The 26,587-nt window shown below is 39.3% G+C and overlaps 1 protein-coding gene across 5 annotated transcripts in view; it reads left to right on the top strand.

Moving 5' to 3' along the window:
* The window catches only part of LOC134219561 (extracellular sulfatase SULF-1 homolog), a 236,813-nt gene that overhangs the window by 18,262 nt on the left and 191,964 nt on the right, over nt 1-26,587 (top strand). Inside the window, exons 1-2 of one of the 5 annotated variants that reach the window (XM_062698315.1) lie at nt 9,881-10,035; nt 10,807-11,119. The exons of 1 other annotated variant lie outside the window; for it this stretch is intronic. The gene's annotated coding sequence lies outside the window, so the exon portion shown is untranslated. Of the gene's footprint in view, nt 1-9,880; nt 11,120-26,587 lie in introns of those variants that run through there. 3 more of the 5 variants (XM_062698314.1, XM_062698316.1, XM_062698311.1) reach the window with 3 other exon arrangements.

Raw genomic sequence — 26,587 nt, forward strand, 5'->3', positions numbered from 1 at the left:
AGAGGTCAACAAAGAAGCAATCAATGACATGAAGTTGTTGGAGAAGATAGAAGCTACAATAGTGCTGTCCAATGAGAGCTTGAAGTAGCTCGAAGTTTCTCCCTGTCCTGCTCATGCCCGTTTGTTGACAAAAAAGAACGAGCAGGACGGGAACAACTTCGAGCTACTTCGAGCTGCTCATTGGACAGCACTAATATGGATACGTGCACAACGTAATACACTGCAGATAAAAAAATAATCCTTTCCCGTCAAAATTTTCTTTAATTTATTCAAGATCAACTGTTTTTTAGCCCAAGAAAACAATTTTTGGATTAATAAGAGCTTTACCATCTTCCAATGTTTGTTGGGTAAAGCCGTAAAAATACAGCAACCGTTCGCTAACTGGGCTAAAACACCAGCCCAGTTAACGAACGCCGCTTTTTAACTGGGCTGACGAGGGAATTCGCGATGCATTGTTGTGATCGTGCTTTATATGAAGCTTAAAAAATATACCATTCAGAATCCCCTCGTCGCCGAGTCTTTGTTGTTGTTTTTTGACGGATAACTGCTTTTTAACTGGGCTTTGGCCCAGTTTAGCGAACGCCCAGTTAAAAAACAGTCCAGTTAAAAAGCGCCCAGTTAGCGAACTGTAGCTGTATCGGGAAAGCTGATGTTAAATATTTTAAAGAATTGATTGAGATAATAAAATGAGATACAATTTTTGACGGGAAAGGTAAATTAAATGAACTTTTGAAGAAAATATGATCATTTACAATTTTTTTTGATACTTGAATATGCATTTTGTTTTATGCTAAAGGAAAATTAAAACGTAAAAGAGACGGATGGGAATTTGATTTTAAATCGTTTTTGTTTCATTTGTTAAATTTATCAATTTTCAGTAAAAAATATTTTAAACTCTTTAGTGGAATGTATTCAACCGTCCAAGACGAGTTTAGCAACTTTGCATTTAATAATTCCACTAAGTTTTGTTATCTTTGCAGATACGTATTTCGACCTCAACTATGAGGTCGTCTTCAGTGTCTTGTACTTGACTCGAATGGAAAGTACTAAACTCGTCTTAGACGGTTTATCAATTTTGTTGCTGTCTTTCACGCAAACATTGATTATTTTAATTGTGTGCTGTCTTCAAGTTTCTCTGATGGTGAATCGGATTCAGATACCGACATATTTTTCGCTGATTACCTCAAACGGTAGTTCTATTATAAACAAAATGAGGGTTGAAAATGCGATCGATAAATGCAGTGACGAGAAGGTAGCTACTATTCAGTCACTATTACGTTGTGTATTCGAAGATATACTTTAGATATAATTGCTCTCTCAATGGGAAATAGCGTACCGCGGTATCTGCCGCTATAAAATTATTTATACCAAAATGTCCATACCATTGTCCATATTCATTATTGCAGTTAACGACTTAAAAAAAAATTATAATAAAAAATGTTGATCTAAGTTCAAGAATTAGAAAAAAAAAGTCATTAATATCCCAAATTTCTGGGCCCCTCAAAGGGTTCTTCTTCTTCTTCTTCTTCTTATTGGCATTACATCCCCACACTGGGACAGAGCCGCCTCGCAGCTTAGTGTTCATTAAGCACTTCCACAGTTATTAACTGCGAGGTTTCTAAGCCAGGTTACCATTTTTGCATTCGTATATCATGAGGCTAGCACGATGATACTTTTATGCCCAGGGAAGTCGAGACAATTTCCAATCAGAAAATTGCCTAGACCGGCACCGGGAATCGAACCCAGCCACCTTCAGCATGGTCTTGCTTTGTAGCCTCGCGTCTTACCGCACGGCTAAGGAGGGCCCCCAAAGGGTTCTAAAAAAACTAAATATCCTGTTACCGAAAATTATTTTATACATACATACTAGAGTGGGGCGTCATGGTCATTTTTGACGTAGGACTACGTCTGTGTTTTCTATATTGGGGTACACTTTACGATTGCGAAAATCGGGGACCGTCACGAAAATATGATAGACTTTAAACTTTAATATCTAAGCCGTTTCTCGATGGATTTTCAATTTTTTTGGACCATTCGATCAAGGATGAGTCAACGCTTCTTTGTATTTATATGAAAGTACTGATTTTTAACTATTTATTATCGAAAATTGATAAAAAGTTTAGAAATAGGTGAACCAACCAATCACGTGCATGCATCACTAGCACAGACATCAAAAATCAATCACTAGCGGGTTTGGATCTAATCCTCAGTTTGAACAAGATTTTACGCAGAGCAGACGCATCAAAGCGATCGCAGCGAAGCGAATACTGCATCAAGATTTTTTTATGTACAGGTTATCCGACTTCGTCAGTAAATGGGAATAACCAGGGGGGGGGGGGCGGTGTGAAACATACATTTTCAGTGTAAAACGTAAACAAACGAGCATAAATTCCATTCAAAAATCCAAGATGGCTGAGTTGTGGATATTGACAAGTCGGATAACCTGTACATAAAAAAATCTTGTACAGCATCACGAAGGCGCTAACAACATTTTCAAAGAAAATCCATCGCATTGGTGGTGGTGCTCGATGTGTTGCTGCAGATCATTCAACCTCAACGAACCAGAATTTCATATGAAGAAGAGATTGGCCATAAAAATAGCACTGTGGCGATCCCGCACCGTCAGTGCCGATGCTGAAAATTTATTACAAATTGTAGTGTCAGTTGGAAAGAAACATTGGGAAAAGAAAATTGTCTGAAACTTGATTATGCATATGTACAACATGTGATAGATTTAGTTCGGAAAAGGTATTGGAGGGTAACCGCCCCTTCGGTGGGGTTTGATCCCACGACCCCAGTTCGCATGACAGGTGCTTTCCCTACTAAGCTACGAAGGACCTCCGTCGTCCACCGCAGCTTAGCGGGTACTGATGAAACCAAATTCCCAGCACTAGGTACCAGCCGATCTCTCGCAATACATTTTCAGAACTAACTCTCTCAAATGTATTTTTGTACACATGTCAACCAAGTAGGGACGCGCTATCAAATTTGCTAGTTACGATTGAGTTTTGCACTTTAAAGAAAGTTCATATCGGATTGTTGGATCAACCTTCTTTTGTATGCATAAAGACCTTTTTGGAGGACATCATCCTCAAAAATGGCCGAAATAAAGGAGAAATAAGCAGAATCAGAAGTGGCGTGAAACCAAACGCAAATATATTTATATGCAGCGCTTGGTTTTCGCCCGCGATGTAAACGTTCGTGGCAAAGTAAGTATTGTGATGTCCCCGACTGAAAGCCAGTCGATTGGCTTCAGCGGCTGTTGAGTCATGTTAATTCCACGGTTAGAGACTCAAAGTCCATCCAACTGGGAACAACTATTCGACATCATGATTCAGTTGGCCTCCGAGCAGTTTGCTCAGTGTTAATAAAACGACCCAAACTATTATGGCAAATACTATCAATTTGGAATAGCTACGTAGTCCTACGTCTCCTTTGCGTACAACCCAATTGGGCTGCACCTTTGAGTTTTTCAAATCAATGGTTTTCTGAAGCCATTCTGGGTCCTGAACAACTGTGCAGAATTTGGGACCAATTGGTTGCTTCCTCGATTTCCGCATCGCGTTTGAAGTTTGTATGGAAATTAGTATGGGAAAACGTATATTTTTGCATTTCTACTACTAGAGTACGTTTTCCCATACTAATCTCCATGTAAATATAAAATGCGATGCGGCATGCGAGGTCGCAACCAATCGAGCCCATATTTTGCACAGTTGATTGGGGTCCCAAAACGATTCAGAAAAACCTTGATCTCACCTGATCGGACGAAGTTTGCGTTTTTCCATACAACTGCGCCCCACTCTAATACATACTACCCTTTTCCTACCATACGGGGATCGCGAAAGCCAGAGCCATCAGCGATTCGTTACGGATACGAAACACCATGATCTAACTAATAGTTTCGAATGACGATTGTTTTTGAATACGAAAGAAGGTGATTGTGGTCGAGAACTAATCTCGGGATTTCTGAGATGATTTCCCATTGAAGGTGTTCGTCGCTTGTGAAATTTCATTGAATCCGTTGAAGTTACTTGCATTTCGCCAGGTGATTTAGACAATTTGATGCATTTATGTCCCCGGGAACGGTTTTTAAGAGAACATAAATCACACAGGGGCGTAAAGGTGGGGGTCTTCAAAATGCTAATCGAGTGAGACGCATGGTAGCAAAAATAGCGCCTTTTTAATTTGCATAAAAAATACATGCTAGTTTTTGTGTTTTGAACCTTGTTCCAATGCACCTAGGAAAGGAATGGCTGCGTTCGAGATTTCTTTTCAAGTTTTAAGATCTTGAGCTTTTATCGTATCAAAAGCTCATTTAAATGGCAGCGTTTTATATCATGCTCAACTGGACGGAGCAGAGCATATGTAGCATAGATAAAGTGTCACTTGTGTGTGTGTGTGATAATCTGCTATTAGAGATGTCGCAAATTAATCGATTACTTCGATTAATCGATTCATCGTTGTGATAATCGATTAATGTTGAATCGATTATTACCCAACGATTAATTGATTCAATAATCGAGAGGAATCGTGAGTAATCGATTAGTTACTAATCGATTAATCAGAATTTTACGACATCATAAGGATGTCGAAAATTAATTGATTATTTCGATTAATCGATTCATCGTTGTGATAATCGATTAATTTTGAATCGATTACTATACAATGATTAATCGATTCAATAATCGACAAGAATCAAGAGTAATCGATTAGTAACTAATCGATTAATCGGGATTTTACGACATCTCTATCTGCTATCCGGTGCCTACGTCTAAACACATACAAACGAATTAGAAACTCATTGGCGACCGGAATGTGGATCCTGTTTTTTTAAACTTTGTTTATGTGTTTTTTAAAGTGGATCCTGTTGACTAATTATGTACTAACAATTACCGCTTACTGCTAAGATGGTGGCACAAGTATCAACGTAAAACTATGATCCCTAAAAATATTGTACATTTTAACGGAATATGTAGTTTTGACTACAGTGACTATAATGACAGTGGGTCGTATGAATAAAAAGTAGTAAGTTCGAGTTTACTACATTTTGAGTAGTAAACGTCACTTGTGGAACATGTTAGTATGAATAAAAGAGACTTTACTACACTACACATTTCGAACATACTACAAACAACTGATTCGGTATGAATAAAAGAAGAGTTTACTACTGATTTCTTGTAGTCTGCTCAAGACGTTGCTACTCATGTTTCAAATGCAGATTATTCATCAGAATCGAAGCGAATCAGCTTTGTTCTTGAAAATAGAAGTCCAATTGAGGGAGAACAAACAAAACAGACATGCCTTTTGTTGATTAGCTGCAAAAAATGATGAAAGCATCATCGTCATCATGGGGTCTATTTTGTTTTGACGTTTCTGCATGTAGTAAATGGTAGTAAACTGTAGTAAAGGCTAAGTTCGAATGTAGCATATGCCATAAGTTCGAAAATAATTTTATTCATATCAAACATGTAGTTTTCTCTGTGGACTTTATTTTTGAGTAGATACTACAAGCGTTAAGTTTTGCTACTTTTTATTCATACGACCCAGTGTCGTCAAGTGTCAGAATTGGAACAGAATCGTCTGTCAGTTCCATACAAATGCGCGTTCCAAACGAGCAGGAGACCTGTCAAACGTGGCACATGACGTTACTCTTCTTATAGGACTCTAGTTTTGACCACAAAATGTCGCTTGAATGTATAAAATGACAAAGTTAGGAATATTCTTTGTTTAGCAATACTAATGCAAGGATGTTATCGATCATTTAGTAAACTGCGTTTCATCATTTAGTAGTTTGTCTATAACAAATTAGTAGTTTGTCTATAACAAATTTTAAAATGTGTTGTATGGTGAACTTCTAGTGCGCAGGTTTTTCTACAACTCTGTCTAACAGTTCGTTCTTTGAATTTCACTAATAACGGATGATTGAAATTTTATCATTTAGTATGAGTTACTGCAACTGGCGCCTTATTTCCGTTAATAGTGGAATTCAAACATCGACCTGTTAGAATTGTACAAAAACCTTCGCACTAGAAGTTCACCATAAAGAATATTTTGTATTGATTGATCGGATATTTTGGATTGTATTGATCGGACGCAGATTACTAAATTAACCGTTTGTTTGAGAAACTGCATATGCAACATTTTCGGCCAAAATGAGATTTTTATATACAGTATCCCCCGCTTATCCGGACCTCGCTACTCCGACGACTCCCACTAATTCGGAATTTTCCGGATTAAAAAGTATCAACACCCATTTAAACACATTATGCTGTCAGTTTTCGAATTCTTGCTGTGATTTTGTTTTCGTTCAATTGTATGGATTTGACAGTCGGATTAACGAGAGAAACCCCGATAGTCCGGCCATACATTTGTCGGATTAGCGGGGGTATACTGTATTCTGAATCCTTTTCCAAAAATACGTATTCTGGCAAAAAAACACACGTTCTGGAATGTATAATTTTTTTTTCGCACGTTGTTTGAAGAGCAATTATTCACACTTAATTTTTTTCGCCGAGGCCGTCAAAATAAATTGCCAAGAATCCAACAGCTGATATCTCGGTAAAAATCTCGGTGAAAGTTCAAACTACCGATTGGTCGTAAATTGTTCGTTGATACCCAGCTGTCAAAATTTACCGTGCCGTTCGGCAGTGCATTGCCGAGTGGGTCGGTAAAGTGCTTTGCCGAAATTCAGTAAATAATTATTTTTTTTTTTTTCAGATGAGTCAAAACAAATAATAAAAGCATCAATTAATATAAAAGTAAAATGTATTTCGTGTCGTATTTTTCGCATATTGCTCAAGATATTGCTAAACAAAAATTAGAAATGGTATTGCAAAAAAGAAGTTGCCCACCAAAAAGAATTGGATTTCTATTCTCTATATTTTTTTGTACAATATTGGAAACTTTTACTATTATGTACTAACCAAATACTACAAACCATGTCCTGATGTAGTAATTTGTAATTCTGTAACGTTGAGGACGGAAACAGTGGGTCTTGCTCGAATAATTCTTTTCCCTGAATTGTTTTCCGATTTTTCCAATGATGTTAAATCATATTTTATTTAGCCTCATTCTCGCGGGCAAAGCAGTTACCATAGATCTTGTTTTTTTGGTTTTAAATGCAGCTGAAGATAAAATTAATACGAAAATATTATTACTATCAATGTTGAAGTAATCATGCCCGGAGAGGAAATGGATTATTAATGAGATCAAATGCTTACCCAAAAATTTAAAGATGAAATTCCCATTATTCTTTGCTTCCTCACGTTTTTTAACAGCGACAGAAACGCGAGAGGTTTCACGTATGACAGATGGGTTTACCGAAACTCAGTTGAATTACGAACTACCGATGGCTACTGCAAATTTGACTGCCGAGTTTCAGTAACTTGAATAAACGTCATACTTATTAACGATATATCAGTGAAAATCAACTTTTACGGTCATGTTCGTTAATTTATTTTACCGAGAGAAAAAATTGTCGATTAAGTGTGTGGAGTACTGCCTACATATTTTGCACTGGAGCCCTACCCGAGCAAAGTCTGAAAACATAATGAGAGCATATAGAAAACATATTTTGATTTTGACATCAAATCGAAATCATAATTTGTTTTCAAATATGAATCATCATGATTGATTACATATTTTGATCTCATTTTGCTGTAGATTTCTAAATTGTATGATTTGACAGCACACTGTGTACTAATTTTGTTATCAGAACCAATATCAAAATTAGTTTTCGATTTTCTCTCATCGATAGCAGGAATAGTTTTCGATTTGATGTCACAGTAAGATTTTTCTGCTGTAGATTTTGATCTTTTAACCGTTAAAACGACCAAAAGGATATCAACCTGAGTTATCAAAATTAGGCAATTTCACAACAACCCTCCGGGCCCTCCTTAGCCGTGCGGTAAGACGCGCGGCTACAAAGCAAGACCATGCTGAGGGTGGCTGGGTTCGATTCCCGGTGCCGGTCTAGGCGATTTTCGGATTGGAAATTGTTTCGACTTCCCTGGGCATAAAAGTATCATCGTGCTAGCTTCATGATATACGAATGCAAAAATGGTAACCTGGCTTAGAAACCTCGCAGTTGATAACTGTGGAAGTGATTAATGAACACTAAGCTGCGAGGCGGCTCTGTCCCAGTGTGGGGATGTAATGCCAATAAGAAGAAGAAGAACAACAACAAAATATCGATTTGCTCTCAAGCTTTGCTCGGGTAGGGTGCCCCAGGATGTTGAGTTTTGCCAAAAAATATTGATCTGTATCGAAGAAATCCAAAGGTTCGTTGCCAATTTGTTCAAAAACAGTTTTTTGTTGCTTTCTCGAAATTGTGTAGAACGGACATTATGATTCAAATAGTCGATAACATCCTTGGTAATGATAGATGGAGAACAGTATACTGCCGTAACATGGACATTATCACTCGTATTCTTTTTTACGGACGTACGATTGCGTTTCGTGCGAACCGTTTCCTCATTTGATTTTGCTGTCATATTTTTTTAAGATTAAATAAAGTGAATTTTTATTTTATATACTTTTGCCGTCGTAAGCGAATTAACTTTAGTTCAAAAGAGCATTTAACGAACGTTAACAAGAATATGGTTGAATGTTCTTAATCTGGATACAATGCTAGAATTGTTAAATGGACCATAATTATGATAATTTTTGGGTAGCGGATTATCAAAATCTAAAATGTGACTGTTTTTCGAAAGAATATGAAAGAATATCAAGAATAAGATGTGATAACACCAATGGGTATTGGTTTTCAAATTTCTAGAATAAAGTCTGTTATTCGATCAGTTTTTTGAAAACAGTTGGTAATATTAGGCTCACTTCTAAAAAATCAAAACTGAAAATCGACATAGCACTGTTGTGGGAATTAGCAACCATTACAGAGAAGTAAGAAGTGTGTAATGAGAAATGAGAATTGTGTAGTAGTTAAACTTCAATTCTTATTTCTCAGCTTTCAATTCTCACTTCTCCCTTTCTTTTAATTTTTAACACAACTATAATTCAAAATTTTACGAATGCCGAGAATCCAACAGCCGGGATCTCGGTGATGATTTCGCTGAGGTCGGCAAATTAATTTAAGTGTGTTCTACTTAATTTATACTTCCCATAACTCGCTTCTAACTTTTCATTTCTGGCTACTCACTTCTCACTACTCATTTTTCACATATAATTTATCTCTTCTCAACTCTCATTTCTCACTTCCCACTTTTATTGTTATTACACACACATTGTTCGGTCAAACGGCATTCGGCAAAATGATCCTAAATTGACTGATACCAAAGCTTACAATGATGAAAACTGAAAGCATTAAAACCGTTTTCCTGCCATTTTAAAGAATCACACTGAATCAACTTGATATATATTAGTCAATGGTTTTCATACTGAGGTGAAGCGTAAGCAATTACTAATATTTATCAGATGAGCTAACATAGTGCATCATCAAACAATATTAAATGTTTCCGTCATTCTTATACGATGGAAGAATGAAATACAAGCTCGAGTTTTAGGAAATTTTCTCAACTCAACCAATGTATTTCGATTTCTCGCTTGTTGTGCTAAAGCATTACAATTCAAAGCTATCTGCCCTCCGTTTACGTCTGGAAATAAAAGAAAAGGTTAGAAGCTCTTCATGCACCCCGTTTTAGATACCCCACTCCCCACAGCGTTCTTGTTGTTCTAACAACTACACCTCGATGCCGTCATTATCCTGGAAAGCCAGATAGATGTCGCCATAATGCAGTTCGCTGCTCCTATCGAATGGATACTTTCATACAACGGTTGCTGGTTCCGTGCTGGTCGGCATTCCACCATCGTCGTCGTTGTCGTACCCCGTGTGGTAGTGAGATCCGAGATCGTTCAGCGTTCGGCCTTTGGATGGATGCCAATGCCAAAACAAAACTGGTTTCCTCCAGCGGCTGTAGAACTAGTCGTAGTGTAGCCGTGGTCGACGTTGGTCCACAAGCTTTCGTGGCCGGTGGTCGTTTTCGCGCGAGTCCTCAGAGTTGGCAGTAAACCATGTGAAAAGTGTGTGAACTCATAACATAAACATTCATCCTGGGCATGGTGATGGGATTGGCTTGAATGTCGTCGTCGTCATCTGCTTGGCAGAACTACCGAAATCGGGTTGTGTGTCGATAGAAAGTGCAGTATTCGAATGATAGAGTAGAACAACTGTCAGGTTGTGCTCCATATCCGCTATAACGCATTGCATGCAGTTGGAGAAAGTGCATCTTAGTTTGACCGTCATCGTCATTATCGGGAACGCAGGCATTGATCCAGCCGCGACGCGGCTGTTGGCCTTTGGGCTTCTTATTGATATTCCTGGTTCTCTATCGTTGCCGTCGCTGACTGGCCAACCTTAGTCTGGTTATATGTACATGTAGCGCTGCTGCTGATACATTACTGACTTCGTATTTTTTCGAAGCTCTTTTCGATTCAATGCTGTGCCGACTTCGTGAGGAGACATGGTGGAATTCGGAGACAACATTGTTGTCTGGTCGTCCTGGTGGTCAGACAGGTTCTACTTGCAGAAGTTCTACCATCATTGATTTGTGGGACCATCAAATTGTCATTCACGTTTTTAGTGAAGTGTGCCGCGTATCAATTAATCAGAAACAGAACAAAGTGTTAATCGATATTACCGGTACGGCAACATTCAATGAATAAATTCTTAATCAATTGTTTTAATCCAAATTGAGAGAACTAATTCGAGGAAATATTTCAACGAGGCGCTTTCCTCGTGGATAAACTGAAGTAGCAACGGCAATAAAGAATCGATTTGTTCATTCTATCGAGGAAATACAGCTGACGGAGAAGGTGACAAACGGCACGTGTGAATTTTGAAACGAATGCTTAATAAACGTAAAACGAGAAACGTTTGATGCAGTGAAAATAGTTATACCGGATAGAAACAGCTGTGTGTCTTCTCAGTTGGTGTAAAGTGTGATGTACTACGAATAGTAGTAGCTAGTCAGAAGTGTCAGTGATATTTGGATGTTCACAAGGTGTCCCAGTTTCGTTATTCTGATCTGTAAGAGAATAAACCAGTTTTGTTGTGAATTGTGAACAAGGAAAGTCCATCGATAGACTTTTGATCTAGGCAGAAACGGTGGGTAAAATATTTGTTATACATTAAGGTGGACCACTTTTATTTATATTAAAATAATCAAAATAATTTTTTCGAGACATTTGCTGCCTTTAACCGCATAGTTGTCCGATGTTTGCTGGGATTCCCTCTGAAAATAAAGTTTTTTGCTCCCTGAAACTCATTCGAGGTGAAAAGCTCTATCCAACAAATTCGCATACAAAGTCAATCGGAGAAGGTAGTGACAAACAAACCAAGTAAATCGAAGAAAATCGATCCGATCGATTCTGCATGTAGCCATCCAGCTATGGCGCGCTTCCCCCAGCTAGAAAACCAATGTGTACTCATCATTCTATAACTTTTTCTTTTCTGTTAATGTCACTAATGAGCGGGATTGAATGACTACAGCGCCACCTAGAGATAAAAAAGTGGAAAGTATGCTTTTCCCATATATTTAGTCGATTTTCCCATATAAACTTCACGATCGTTGAGCATCCACTTAGACTTGACGGATTTGAATGAAATTTTTACAATAGCTTATGGGAGCAAAAAACTTTATTTCAGGGGGTATAAAACCTATGCTGCCGTGAATCGCATATCTGTCCCATCTTTGCTGGGTTTCCTATTCACATGGGACAAATATGCGATTCACGGCAGTATGTCTCGAGAAAAAAAAAATGATTTGAATTTTTTCATATAAGTGTGGTCTACCCTATTTAACATAGATTCAATGTTATATTTTATTTGTAGTATGAGTTCTTTGGCGTAGAAATATAATTCAAGCCTAAAGGCTAGTACGCTGCTAAAAAGTATTGTGCAAAAAGATTGGACACGGAATGGTTCGGAATGATTCCGCTACTGAAATTCCTTAAGGAGCTGAAAAGTAGAGAAAATTTCTTAACGCTAATAACGTCTGCTGGGTAAAGTAAATGGAGCTGTCACTTTTCCTTACGGAAACATATTCCGTTCCCTTATTCCGTATACGGAAAAGTGACACTTCTCTCATACTGAATCAGCTGTCAAAATTACCTTGGTAATTTGATCAAATTTTCCGTAAACCCTTTCCGTAAGAACAGCGTACTAAGCTTAAAGCTAGAACCATAGTTTTAAATCTACTTATCTAATTCTCTTATACCTATTTAAAAAATTGAAATGTTTACTCAAGTGCATGGTATGCATTACCTGTGCGCCGCCGCCGCTGGTGATTTTATCACGCCGCCGTCAAAAATGAATGAAATTTTCCACGCCGCCGATTTTTTTTACCACGCCGATGGCTATTGAAGAACTATTAGCTAGCATTAAGTTGATTTTGCACAAGTAAGCTAGGGCAAACATAAACATATTTTTTCTAACGCTGTATCTCATTTCCTGGAACTTATTCAAAGTGACGATTCAATAATTTCCGAATAACGCTGCTCACACATCAAGATTACTTTTATCATATATTGAATTATAGATGGCTTATCGGTCTTATTGGACAGCACCTGCAATTTTTATGACTGGGTGATTTTTGATTTTCGAACTATCACTTCCAACTTTAATTTAATTTCAAATCAGGAAATGCAACGCAGCCTAAGAAGTTCATTGTTTTTCGGGAATTTAAGGAATTGCTTCTAGATTTCTTTGGAAATAATTTCAGAATTTCATTTGAAACTTCAATTTAATATGGATAATCAAAAAGATTGTCTTAAATCTTTATATATAAACATTAAAAAGTCTCTGTCCGTATCCGCATAACTAGAAAACGGATGGATGGATTTTATTCATTCCTTCAGCAGATAAGTTTATCATATTTTCCGATGGGTTTATATGACCTTTAGGTTGAGTAAATCGTGAAAGACTAGAATTAAAATTCATATGGAAATTTGGCATAGCCAGTTCACCACGTGCATTTTCGCCTAATATGCAGGACAACGTCTGCTGGGTCAACTAGTTTCTTACAAACTTCCTTAGAAAATACTTCAACTTCTTGAATTTCTCTATGAATTTCTTCAGAAATTATTTTAGTTATTCCTTCGAGAATATCTTCCGGAAACACATTGTTAAATCCACCCGAAATTATTTCAAAAATTTATCCATTAAATTGTACAGTGATTCAACCAGGATTACCCTTTCAATTTTCACCTGGATTTCTTTAACATTTCTTTCAGATTTTTATTTGAGTTTTACTCCAGGAAGTCCATTGAGAAATTATTAAGAAATTTCATCGAAAATTACCCCATAAATTTATTCTTAAATTTATAAAATTTATAGGGATTTGAACCTGAAATCCTTTTGCAAGTTTCTTCAGGAACTTCTTCAAGGCATCCTTCAAGACGGACTTGTTTCACAAAGTTTTTTTTAAAAGCTCCTTCGAACAATCCCAAAAAAAACCATCGTGAATTCCGTCTGAGGAATATACCGGAGCACTTACTGGAGGACCATATCAAACCACAAACCATTTTCCAGCTCTTCCAGGCGCGCATTGTGATTTTCCAAACCACAAACCATTTTCCAGACACGCTCTGTGATTTTCTTAATTTTCCAGCAGTCTTCTAGGCACGCTTTGTTAATTTCCAAACAAAAATCCATTTTCCAGCGGTCTTGCAGTCGCGCTTTGTGATTTTCCAAACCACAATCCATTTTCCAGCGGTCTTCCAGACTTTTAATCATCAAATATTTTAACACATTAGCACATTAATAAATTGAATTCAACTTACATTTTGAAATCAGCATCAGGATCCAAAAAAGATATTTTAGTTACCAGATAAAGATTGACGCTGTCGTCGCTGTCCGGGACATCTTTTGCTGGCGAGGATAGGGGATCTAAATGTCAATAAAGGAAAAATACATACGATTTGACAGTTAGGTGCCACACATGTTTCGGACAGCAGCACAAAGGGAACCGAAGCGACAATCTTTATCTGGTAACTAAAATATCTTTTGAAGGAACCATCTCACCGACACGACTACCCAGTGCTCCACCCCACTACCCGAATGCCATTGCCCCGAAGGCCACTACTCCGAATGAGACAGTACCCCGAAAACCATCACCCCGAATGGGAAACTACCCCGAAAGGCAATTACCCCGAAAACATTTAGAATCTTAGTATTATTCTATTACTAGTTGACCCGGCAGACGTTGTCCTGCATAGTAGGCGAAAATGCGCGTTGTGAACTGTTCAGATACGAAATTTTCATACGAATCCTTATTTTAGTTTTTCACGATTTACACAACCCTACTCGTGATTTTCGTATGAGGAAATATCATATAAACCCGTCGGAAACGATATCGAACATAGCTGCTGAAGAAATTAAGAAAATCCATTCAGCCTTTTTCGAGTTATGCGGATACGAACACAGACCATTTATTTATATATCTCGCGTGATTTTTGAAAACGTCGTAAGTCCAAATGAGAGACTCTCTTTCATTACGCTCTCTTTTGCTAATATCTAGACTAGTTTAAAATTTGTTGCAATATTTTCACCTCAGCACACTAGACAAAGCTATTTTCTTCAGATCGGTGCTGGAAAATCCAATGTAAATGTTGGTATGGCTTTGTAATAATCGAAAGAGAAAGTAAATAAAGAGAGCCTCTCTTTTGGACTTACGACGTTTTCAAAAATCACGCGAGATATATAGAGATTATGTTTAACACCAACAGATATCGATGAATCGCTGCAGTTTTTAACCAACCAGTTTAACCAACAGTTTTGATGTTTCTTCTAATTAGCTTTAACTGTCATTCCTGTCATTATGACCTGGAAAAGTACTATTCTACGAAATGGAGTAAGAGATCCTTTTTTTTCAAACGGAACGCGTTTTCCCGGTATCAGGCGAACACAGGAGATGATGGAGAGGAGAGATGAGACTTTAATTGGACGCGCTTGCCAGGTATAAGACAGACAGAGAAGAAGATGCCTTCTTTAAATGGACGCGTTTGCCCGGTATAAGGCACACAGAGGAGATGATACCTCCTTTTAATGAACGTGCTTATACCGCGATAAGGCACACAGAGGAAATACTGCCGTTTTAAAAGTAACGTCTGCTCGATAGAAGGCGAAACGAGATGATGCCTTCTTCAAGTCAACGCAACTTCCCGAAGACAAACAAGATCTCCGTTTCTCTCACTCTCTCTCATACACACACCCCCTTACTCACTCACTTCCTCTGTCTCACTCATTCACCCACTCTTACTCACTTAACCAGTCTTCTTCTTCTTATTATTGGCATTACATCCCCACACTGGGACAGAGCCGCCTCGCAGCTTAGTGTTCATTAAGCACTTCCACAGTTATTAAATGCGAGGTTTCTAAGCCAGGTCACCATTTTTGCATTTGTATATCATGAGGCTAACACGATGATACTTTTATGCCCAGGGAAGTCGAGACAATTTCCAATCCGTTGTTTTTCGGGAATTTAAGGAATTGCTTCTAGATTTCTTTTGAAATAATTTCAGAATTTCATTTGAAACTTCAATTTAATTTGGATAATCAAAAATATTGTCTCAAATCTTTATATATAAACATTAAAAAGTCTCTGTCCGTATCCGCATAACTAGAAAACGGATGGATGGATTTTATTCATTCCTTCAGCAGATGTGTTTATCATATTTTCCGATGGGTTTATATGACCTTTAGGTTGAGTAAATCGTGAAAGACTAGAATTAAAATTCATATAGGAATTTGGCATAGCCAGTTCACCACGTGCATTTTCGCTTAATATGCAGGACAACGTCTGCTGGGTCAACTAGTTTCTTATAAACTACCTTTGAAAATACTTCAACTTCTTAAATTTCTCTATGAATTTCTTCAGAAATTATTTTATTAATTCCTTCGAGAATATCTTCTGGAAGCCCATCGAGAAATCCACCCGAAATTATTTCAAAAATTTATCCAGAAAATTGTACAGTGATTCAACCAGGCAGTATCAATACCCTATCAATTTTCTCCTGGATTTCTTTAACATTTCTTTCAGATTTTTTTGAGTTTTACTCCAGGAAGTCCATTGAGAAATTATTAAGAAATTTCATCAAAAATTACCCCATAAATTTATTCTTAAATTTTTAAAATTCATAGGGATTTGAACTTGAAATCCCTTTGCAAGTTTCTTCAGGAACTTCTTCAAGGCATCCTTCAAGATGGACTTGTTTCAGGAATTTTTTTAAGAGCTCCTTCGAACAATCCCAAAAAAACCATCGTGAATTCCGTCTGAGGAATATACCGGAGCACTTACTGGAGGACCATATCAAACCACAAACCATTTTCCAGCTCTTCCAGGCGCGCATTGTGATTTTCCAAACCACAAACCATTTTCCAGACACGCTCTGTGATTTTCTTAATTTTCCAGCAGTCTTCTAGGCACGCTTTGTTAATTTCCAAACAAAAATCCATTTTCCAGCGGTCTTCCAGTCGCGCTTTGTGATTTTCCAAACCACAATCCATTTTCCAGCGGTCTTCCAGACTTTTTAATCATCAAATATTTTAACACATTACCACATTAACAAATTGAATTCAACTTACATTTTGAAATCAGCATCAGGATCCAAAAAAGATATTTTAGTTACCAGATAAAGATTGACGCTGTCGTCGCTGTCCGGGACATCTTTTGCTGGCGAGGATAGGGGATCTAAATGTCAATGAAGGAAAAATACATACGATTTGACAGTTAGGTACCACACATGTTTCGGACAGCAGCACAAAGGGAACCGAAGTGACAATCTTTATCTGGTAACTAAAATATCTTTGAAGGAACCATCTCACCGACATGACTACCCAGCGCTCCACCCCACTACCCTGAATGCCAGTACCCTGAATGCCATTGCCCTGAAGGCCACTACTCCGAATGAGACAGTACCCGAAAATCATCAGCCCGAATGGGAAACTACCTGAAAGGCAATTACCCCTGAAAACATTTAGAATCTTAGTATTATTCTATTACTAGTTGACCCGGCAGACGTTGTCCTGCATAGTAGGCGAAAATGCGCGTTGTGAACTGTTCAGATACGAAATTTTCATACGAATCCTTATTTTAGTTTTTCACGATTTACACAACCCTACTCGTGATTTTCGTATGAGGAAATATCATATAAACCCGTCGGAAACGATATCGAACATATCTGCTGAAGAAATTAAGAAAATCCATTCAGCCTTTTTCGAGTTATGCGGATACGAACACAGACCATTTATTTATATATCTCGCGTGATTTTTGAAAACGTCGTAAGTCCAAATGAGAGACTCTCTTTCATTACGCTCTCTTTTGCTAATATCTAGACTAGTTTAAAATTTGTTGCAATATTTTCACCTCAGCACACTAGACAAAGCTATTTTCTTCAGATCGGTGCTGGAAAATCCAATGTAAATGTTGGTTTGGCTTTGTAATAATCGAAAGAGAAAGTAAATAAAGAGAGCCTCTTTTGGACTTACGACGTTTTCAAAAATCACGCGAGATATATAGATATTATGTTTAACACCAACAGATATCGATGAATCGCTACAGTTTTTAACCAACCAGTTTAACCAACAGTTTTGATTTTTCTTCTAATTAGCTTTAACTGTCATTCCTGTCATTATGACCTGGAAAAGTACTATTCTACGAAATGGAGTAAGAGATCCTTTTTTTTCAAACAGAACGCGTTTTCCCGGTATCAGGCGAACACAGGAGATGATGCCTTCTTTAATTGGACGTGTTTGCCCGGTATAAGACAGACAGAGGAGAGGATGCCTTCTTCAAATGGACGTGTTTGCCCGGTATAAGGCACACAGAGGAGATGATACCTCCTTTTAATAAACGTGCTTATACCGCGATAAGGCACACAGAGGAAATACTGCCGTTTTAAAAGTAATGTCTGCTCGATAGAAGGCGAAACGAGATGATGCCTTCTTCAAGTCAACGCAACTTCCCGAAGACAAACAAGATCTCCGTTTCTCTCACTCCCTCTCATACACACACCCCCTTACTCACTCACTTCCTCTGTCTCACTCATTCACCCACTCTTACTCACTTAACCAGTCTTCTTCTTCTTCCTATTGGCATTACATCCCCACACTGGGACAGAGCCGCCTCGCAGCTTAGTGTTCATTAAGCACTTCCACAGTTATTAACTGCGAGGTTTCTAAGCCAGGTCACCATTTTTGCATTTGTATATCATGAGGCTAACACGATGATACTTTTATGCCCAGGGAAGTCGAGACAATTTCCAATCCGAAAATTGCCTAGACCGGCACCGGGAATCGAACCCAGCCACCCTCAGCATGGTCTTGCTTTGTAGCCGCGCGTCTTACCGTACGGCTATGGAGAGCCCCAACCAGTCCCCTTAACCAGTCTTACTCACTCTAAATCATTTACTCTCAATCATTCGCTCTCTCTTTCTTGCTCACCAGCTTGTACCCACCCCAGGTAGCACCTCTCAAACTGTGATGGACTATCATACACATTAATTGATAATACCCTAAAAGTAGGCAATTACCAAGGATTGGAACGCGCTGTATAGGGGATGCATGAAAGAACTAAAATTTTCAATAGTTTAGCGTTGATAGACAAAAGTATTAAGAGTGCTCGCAAATTGGTAGAGAGTTTGCGAATCGATTGATATATAACTCTTTAACTTTAACTCTTTTGGGCTGCAAAATGGTGGGTTGACATCAAGGAAGGAGCGCCCAACAGAGCTCTGGTCCCACAAGTCCCTATCTCACGCTTCCACGGGTCGTCCGATGACAAAAGGCCGCCAGCTAAGGGTTGTGTACTTAGCTGGTAGTGCAGCCTGGGCACTGTTGTCCTTCTGACATCAGCAAGAGTGAGAAGGTACGCCTCGAGCGTCTGTTCACCAGGAGGTGCGGCTCAAACAGTGTCTGCCTGGTACCCAGCGGCTGATTAACGAAATGCTGTATCGCGTCAGCTATACCTCAGGTGGCAGCCCCATCATCGCGATGTAGGTAACGCGACCCCGGAAGGTAGCTTACTGAAGCCTCTCAAATACCACGAAAAATGGAGATAGAAGAAAAAGAGAACGTTATTTTTGGCAACCGACCCGGCAACGAAATAAGGACTATGATTGGATGATTGGAAACTCGGTACCTGGAATGTCAGGACCCTAAATGAACCTGGACGAGTGAGCCTTCTGGCTCGTGAACTGCAGAAGGTTGGAGTGAACGTGGCTGCTATTCAAGAAGTCCGATGGCCTAGATCCGGAGAACGTGAATTCCGAGCCGTGGACCCCACGACCAACACTGCATTCAAGTATAACATCTATCACAGCGGTGGTGAAAAAGCAGAGCATGGAGTTGGTTTCGTAGTGATGGGCAAGCAGATGAAGCGAGTGATGCGGTGGAAACCCATTAGCGAACGAATCTGTGTGTTGAGGATACGGGGCAAATTCTTCAATTACAGCCTAATCAACGTTTACGCACCGACAAACGATAAATCCGACGACGTGAAGAACACGTTTTATGAATGTCTTGATAAAGCCTATGGAGAGTGCCCAAAGCATGACGTGAAAATTGTTATCGGAGATGCCAACGCTCAGGTCGGTAGAGAGGACTTCTTCCGTCCCATAATCGGCAGGGAGAGCCTTCACTCCGCTACCAATGACAACGGCCTACGGCTAGTAAATTTTGCTGCTGCCAGAGGAATGGCCATCAGTAGCACCTACTTTGCACGAAAGAACATCCGAAAGCACACCTGGAGACACCCAAATGGTGAAACTTGCAACCAGATAGACCATGTTCTGGTGGATGGCCGCCATTTCTCGGATGTTATCGATGTGCGGACATTCAGAGGTCCGAACATTGACCCTGATCACTCGTTGTTGTAATATTCGTTGTCAGTAATATTCGATCACGGTTGTCAACTGCATCGAACGAAAGATCACAGCGAACGATGCGTTACAATATCCAGCGATTGTCGGCGGAAGGAGTATCGGCTGAGTACCACCAGAAGCTCGACGAACGGATAAGTGCAATCAACGTTAGCGACAACATCAACGATCTATGGGAGTCGATCCATGGAGCGGTGAGCCCAACAGCACGAGAAGTGGTTGGCACTGCACAGAGGCGACCCAGGACGGGTTGGCTCGATGTTGAGTGTCAGAGAATGACAGACGAGAAGAACGTTGCCGATCGAATAGAGATCGGTACAAGGAAGCAAGAGCAGCCGAAAAACGAACCCGTCGCAGCAGGAAGAAAAAAGAGTACGAAGAACAAGTTGTTAGTGAGGCGCAGGAAAAAATGGAGCAGAACGATATGCGGAGGTTTTATGAGTCTGTCAATGGCATGCGGAGAAAGACAGCGCCATCTCCCGTCATGTGCAACGACCAACAAGGGAATTTGCTGACAGATAAAACTGGAGTGGCTGCCAGGTGGAAGCAACACTTCGAGACTTTGTTGAATGGATGAAGTGATGGTGCATCGGTGAACAGAATAAATATTAGCGACGATGGACAAGCTGTGGAGTCGCCTACACTAGATGAGGTCAAAAAGCTGTTAAAGAGCTGAAAAACAATAAGGCTGCGGGGAAGGACCAGCTCCCGGCTGAACTTCTCAAACATGGCAGTGAGCAGCTTTATGAAGTTCTGCACCATATTATGTCGAAAATATGGGAAGACGAGGAAATGCCTGCTAGCTGGTTGGACGGCCTCATTTGCCCTCTCTTTAAGAAAGAGCACAGACTGGAGTGCGCCAATTACCGAGGAATAACCCTCCTTAATTCGGCGTACAAAATTATGTCCCGTATTCTGTTCAACAGATTGAGACCGCTTGAAGAGTCCTTCGTCGGCGAATACCAAGCAGGTTTTCGTGAGGGCCGATCAACGACGGATCAAATGTTTACCCTGAGACAAATCCTTGATAAATTCCGGGAGTACAACTTGCAGACACATCATTTGTTTATTGATTTCAAGGCGGCGTACGATTCAGTGAAACGGAATGAATTATGGCAAATTATGCATAAACATGGTTCTCCGGCGAAACTGATACGGCTGATTCGTATAACGTTGGACGGATCGAAATCAAGCGTAATGGGCCAAACACAATTGAACGTACCAATTGTGTTTGACCCATAAGAGTTGCGGATGAAATATCGACGTCATTTGTTACCTTAGATGGATTAAAGCAGGGTGATGCACTCTCGAATCTACTGTTCAATATAGCGCTCGAGGGAGCGATTAGGAGAGCTGGTGTGCAAAGAAGCGGTACCATTATCACAAAATCGCATATGCTCCTGGGATTTGCGGACGATATCGATATTATCGGAATTGATCGCCGTGTCGTGGAAGAGGCTTTTGTGCTTTTTAAGAGGGAGACAGCGAGGATTGGACTCACGATCAATACCAGCAAAACGAAGTACATGGTCGCTGGCAATCAACGTGGGTTCATTAGTGGTGGTGGTAGCGAAATGGTGCTGGATGGTGAAAAATTTGAAGAGGTAGAAGAATTTGTGTATCTTGGAACATTAGTGACGTGCGATAATGATGTTACCCGCGAGGTGAAAAGGCGTATTGCAGCTGCAAATAGGGCTTATTACGGACTTCGTACCCAGCTTAAGTCCCGTAGTCTGCAAACGAAAACAAAACTCGCGCTGTATACTACTCTGATTCTTCCGGTGGCTTTATACGGCCATGAGACATGGACGTTAAAGGAGGCTGATCGGAGAGCTCTCGGAGTGTTTGAGCGTAAGGTGCTTCGGACAATACTCGGCGGTAAACAGGAGAAATGTATCTGGCGGCATCGCATGAATCACGAATTGTACCAGGTGTATAAAGGGCTGGATATTATCAAGTTTATACAACACAGCAAACTACGGTGGGTTGGTCACGTTGATCGAATGCAGGAAGAACGTCAAGCGAAGATAATATTTAGTAGAGAACCCGGAAGAGGCCGCAGGCTTCGTGGAAGGCCGCGTACACGATGGCTTTTTGCAGTTGAAGAGGACCTGAGGGCGCTCAATGTTCAGGGCGACTGGAAGCGATTGGCCCAGGATCGAGTCCAGTGGAGAAGGCTACTCCATTCGGCGTAGGTTCATCGAAGAACTGTAGCCCATCAAGTATCAAGTAAGTATAACTCTTTAAAATCCATTGAAAGATAAAGGACCTATAAATGTTACAAATCTTACATGGTTTCGTGACAATTTCAAATTTTGAAATTTCCATTTTACACCCTGTATCCGAGCCTTCCCCTTAGATGTAGTTTACGTCAAAAACACGCTAAGAAAATCTCATTAATGTTTTTGCCTTCCTCGAACAACAAAGTTCTACCGAAAGGCTATCATTTCACTCCCTAATTGAACTTTTGATAGAAGGCTCGGAACTTCATAGTGTTATATACCATTTGAATTAGTTTGATGAACTGAGCAAATGTCTGCCTGTCCGTGTGTATGTATGTGTTCACAGGTGCTATCAAAACATTAACCAACTTTGCATATAGTAATCCTTAACAGATTCTCTCGCTATAAGTTGCATTCGATGGAGCATAAAACGTAGACGATCACTAGTGAATTTCATAAATATTGCGCATACTATAAAATGCGTTGCATCTAAAAAATATTCATTCATGATACGCTCCCAACAATTGCTGCGCTTATACAAGATTAGAGCTTTCATACACCAAAATGTAGGCAATTGACTGTGGGTTGTATTTACCACTCTCCGAACACAGGGTGGCCACTGAACCAGGAATCAGATGAAACCGGGAAAAACCGGAAAAAACCGGGAATTTGATTGACGCTGACTTTTTTTTAGTTCTGTATTGACAGACTAAATAAAAGCAATAATTAACTAATTAACTTCTTGTCTGTTTTTTTAAAACAATTTTTCTGATAATTGCCGAAACAAAATGCCGTTGGAATGAGTTTTGTTATAAAATTGTTATAGTTTTTTTTATTAGGATGTATTATAATATTGATAAGGAATTTTTATGTGCTCGAAATCCCAAATTATCCATGGTATCTCAACAGTTGAATAATTTCTTCGTTTCCAGCATTAAAACAGAAATTCCTTGACAATTTTAAGTCCTAAAAATCACGTCTTAACTCAAGAATAATGTTTACAGAAATTTATCAATCTTTTAAAAAGTATAAAATTTCTTTCGGATTTTCTGGAATTTTAGAACTACAATCTTAAGTGTAAATGTTGAAAATCGCCATAAAAAAAACAAACAAAAACTCCGTAATTTTACGGGTATTGGCTACTCCGATGTGAATATGTAAATTGGCGGAAGATTTTGCCCTCAGTATTGAGCGTCATGAGTTCGAGTCCCATCGCGGGAAGTGGTCTTCAATACACTTTTCAAATCAAAATCTTCCTCATAAAGTACATATTCACATCGGAGTTTTTCAGAACATTGTAAATAAATAAAAACTAATCTCAGGTGTCAGAAATTTCAGGAATAATTTTTTCAGTTAAAAAATTGAAGGAATCATAACCGATAACCCTTTTAGTTCTAAGATCCTTTCACGAACCCCAGATTTTTTTTCTCAAAATACATTAGCTCTTGAATCTGCTTAGTGTTATTTTCTAAATTGTTTTTGTACAAGAAATCACACTTACCGTCTATAAATCTGATTTATAATTTAAGAAAATTACCAAGCGCACCAAGCGCCAACGAAAAATTACCGATTTTTCTGCTCAAACTTTCGTTTAGCAGATTTAATTGATCGTAAATCGTATCGGATATCCCTCAACCCCATAACTGAGGATATCCTACTGTAAATGTGCATTTAAATTGATATGAAACTATTTCCGTTGTCCTTTTACGATCAAAATATCACAAGTCAGTCGAAAAGCCGCTATAGGATAGAAATGGTCAAGTTATAGATACCTATAGGATAGAGATAGGGGCCCTCCTTAGCCTAGTGGTAAGACGCGCGGCTACAAAGCAAGACCATGCTGAGGGTGGCTGGGTTCGATTCCCGGTGCCGGTCTAGACAATTTTCGAATTGGAAATTGTCTCGACTTCCCTGGGCATAAAAGTATCATCGTGCTAGCCTTGTCAAATTAATGTAAAACCTCATTCCTCGATCACTTTTTTTCTCGATACACTTCTACCGAAAAAATTCCAAAATTTGAACCGGGAAAACCGGGAAATCCAAAATGGAAATTGAGTGGCCACCCTGGAACATCATGCTGCATCATGCTTGAAAATCTTCAAAGTGTTAATTCGCTCAAATTTAGGCAATTGTCTGTGGATTGTATTTACCACACTAAGTCGAACTCAACAGATAGTATCGAGGAAGGCTTCATTACCACTGGGGGATACATTTGGGTTTTTTGGTGTATCTAATGCACGAGAAAGGTACAAACACAAATTGGCCTTTTGTTTCAGAACTGTGGCTTTGCAGAATTATCACTGCTTGTTGTAATTTTATTCCCGAAAACGGGTCCAACGAATAAAACGAATGCACGGATCCACACAAAGAACTTAACGGAATCAATGTAGACGTTTCATATCAAGATACTATATATCAAAGCTATACGCTATACCCCGTAGTCTGTGTGTGTATAGTTCAGATATCATCTTAATCGAGAAATACGCTGTTTAAATTTCACCGTTCTTTGTCGTCTGTTGCTATGCTGGCAGTTATGAAGCAGTTATAATTCAACACAAAATAGAATAAATAGAACTGGTAGTACACCGGCAGGTATCGCCAGAAAGCGAACAGACAATTTTCGAGTTGCATACTTCGTGCCGCCACCGAGCAGCCGGTGGCAAACGGAATTCCTGTCTTTTTTATTTCTTCTCTGCACCACCACAAGTTCCTACGACCACACCAACCCGCAGTTCTCTAAAGAAAAAGAGCCCCAAAGGAAGAAAATACTCGGAACGGACAACGGGAGCTGTATGCAGGAGACAGACATCAGACAACATGCACCTGCCAGGAGCAGCAGCGTTCTGGATATGATGAGTACCAATTCGGGCTGTGGAGGAAGTCGGGCCAGGCAGCATTCGGCAAAAATGGTACTTTTTATCTCGTGTCTGGCGCAAAAAGCATACTCGAGCGGAAATGGATAACAATGATGGGAATTAGCAACGTACTTCATTTGGTTCCGGGTCAAGGGATCCTTAGGACAGAATCGAGATTAGTCTCCAACGTAGCAAGTGTGATCTGCTCTGTAGAGCTTAATTTTATCCATCTGTAAATAAGAAACGGACAACAGTTAGAATGTTTTGATGCGATGACAAGAGACGTAACATTTCGATATCAAACCCTAGTCGGGATAGTCGCTGACTGCATTGAAACGGAACCGGAGTCGGCAACGTTTATCGTTTTTGAAAGAACATTAACCATTTTCAAAAGAACGAAACAAAAAGGTAGAGGACCGGGATACGATTTGTCTGCACGATAGAGACCCCGTGTCACGTTGCTTTTCTTGTGCACATATAACAATGGGCAGTGTATGCAATAGCTACTATTTCGAGTAAGTAGGGTTTCTCACCCCATTCCCGGCCTAACATGCGCACGACTGCAGTATTTAATTGATATTTATGACTAGGGGCAACTTTTCTGAATTTTGTGGGCCGTGTAATATTGCGATGGGGTTCACCTCTGCTTCAAAAATAGTTATTCTTGCTAAACACCGCTTGAAAAAGCTTTTATTTGATTTAAATTAACATGGTGCAGCACTCATTTCAGTCATACGCGATTGCTTATCCGGCATACCCCAAATCTCCTCGGCATACGCAATATTTTACTCAATCTCTCAACATCTTACTCTCATTCTCTCTCTCGGGACGGTAGAAAATGCGCCGTAAACAAAAATATGCACGTTCCACGACAACAAGATGCCAGATGGTATTATTCATAATCATTTTTATTTGGTTGAGAAGATATATTTACTCATCCAAATTTCTTCCAAACACCTAAAAACAATATCTTTTCCACCTTTTGAAATCGAGAGAAGTATAAATAACATGATAGCTTCAACGTATTAGACAGTTTCCCTATTAACGATGAAGGATTATCTTCATACTAAAATAAGACTTAGGGCCTTTTGGCAGCACTGTACAGCTAGAAGTTCTTGGGCCGAGGTGATTTTTTGTTCGGTTTGAGGATACATTTTTAAATGTATTCCAATATGTTTATATAAAATCTAGTGATACGAACAATTACAAAAGATTAAAGTGCGTGAGTTTAGCATTATTGTGTGGTGATAAACAGCCTGAAGCAATGGTTGTATCGAGCACTGTGACGATTTTCAGGTAGGTGTTTATTTGATGATACCGTTTTGTAAAAGTGGAAAGAATCACTTCGGCTCAGTGGTGTTGCAACGAAGAGCAAAAGTTTGAAATCTACATTTTCATTTTCTATAATTGGATCGATTAGGAGTGAAATAGGGTAAATCACTACTTGGGCCTATGGACCCCATTCCCGGCTCACTGCACAGAAAGCTAATGATTTATACTGTTTAGTAGCCGTAGGTTTATGATTGATCATTTTAAAAAAGTCTCCTATTTATCTCGCACAATACTCAATATTTTTCAACCATTTATTTCACTCCTAATCGATCCAATTATAGAAAATG

This window comes from Armigeres subalbatus, chromosome 3 (assembly GCF_024139115.2).
Source record: "Armigeres subalbatus isolate Guangzhou_Male chromosome 3, GZ_Asu_2, whole genome shotgun sequence".
Classification (NCBI taxonomy): Eukaryota; Metazoa; Arthropoda; class Insecta; order Diptera; family Culicidae; genus Armigeres; species Armigeres subalbatus.